The sequence below is a fragment of the Orycteropus afer genome, unplaced genomic scaffold (genome assembly GCF_000298275.1).
Source record: "Orycteropus afer afer isolate SDZICR_OR568_19922 unplaced genomic scaffold, OryAfe1.0 scaffold00375, whole genome shotgun sequence".
Lineage (NCBI taxonomy): Eukaryota > Metazoa > Chordata > Mammalia > Tubulidentata > Orycteropodidae > Orycteropus > Orycteropus afer.
The window spans coordinates 1,892,050-1,892,541 of NW_006921962.1; positions in this window are offsets into that span (position 1 = coordinate 1,892,050).

Sequence of the window (492 nt, forward strand, 5' to 3'; positions counted from 1 at the left end):
TTCCTTGACTATTACAGTAACGGACTAATACCATATTTGTCCTTTTGTGATTGACTTATTTCACTCAGCATGTCCTCCAGGTTCATGTTATGTGGTGTTTTGCAGATTCTACATTATTCTTTAGGTTGCATAGTATTCCACTGTGTGTATGTACAATAGTTTGGATGTCCATTCCTCAGACGCCTAGGCACCTATGTTGTTTCCATCATTTGGCTATTGTAAATAGTGCTGTGATGAACATGGGTGTGTATAAGTCTGTTCTTGTCATGGCTCTCACTTCTTTAGGGTATATACCTAGTAATGCAATAGCTGGGTCAAATGGTATTTCTAGTTCCGACTTTTGAAGGAATCGCCATACTGCTTTCCACAATGGTTGCACCATTTTACAGTCCCACCAGCAGTGTACGAGACTTCCAATCTCTCCATATCCTCACCAACATTTGTTATTTTCTGTCTCATTGAACTTTGTTACTAGTGCTGGAGCAAGATGGT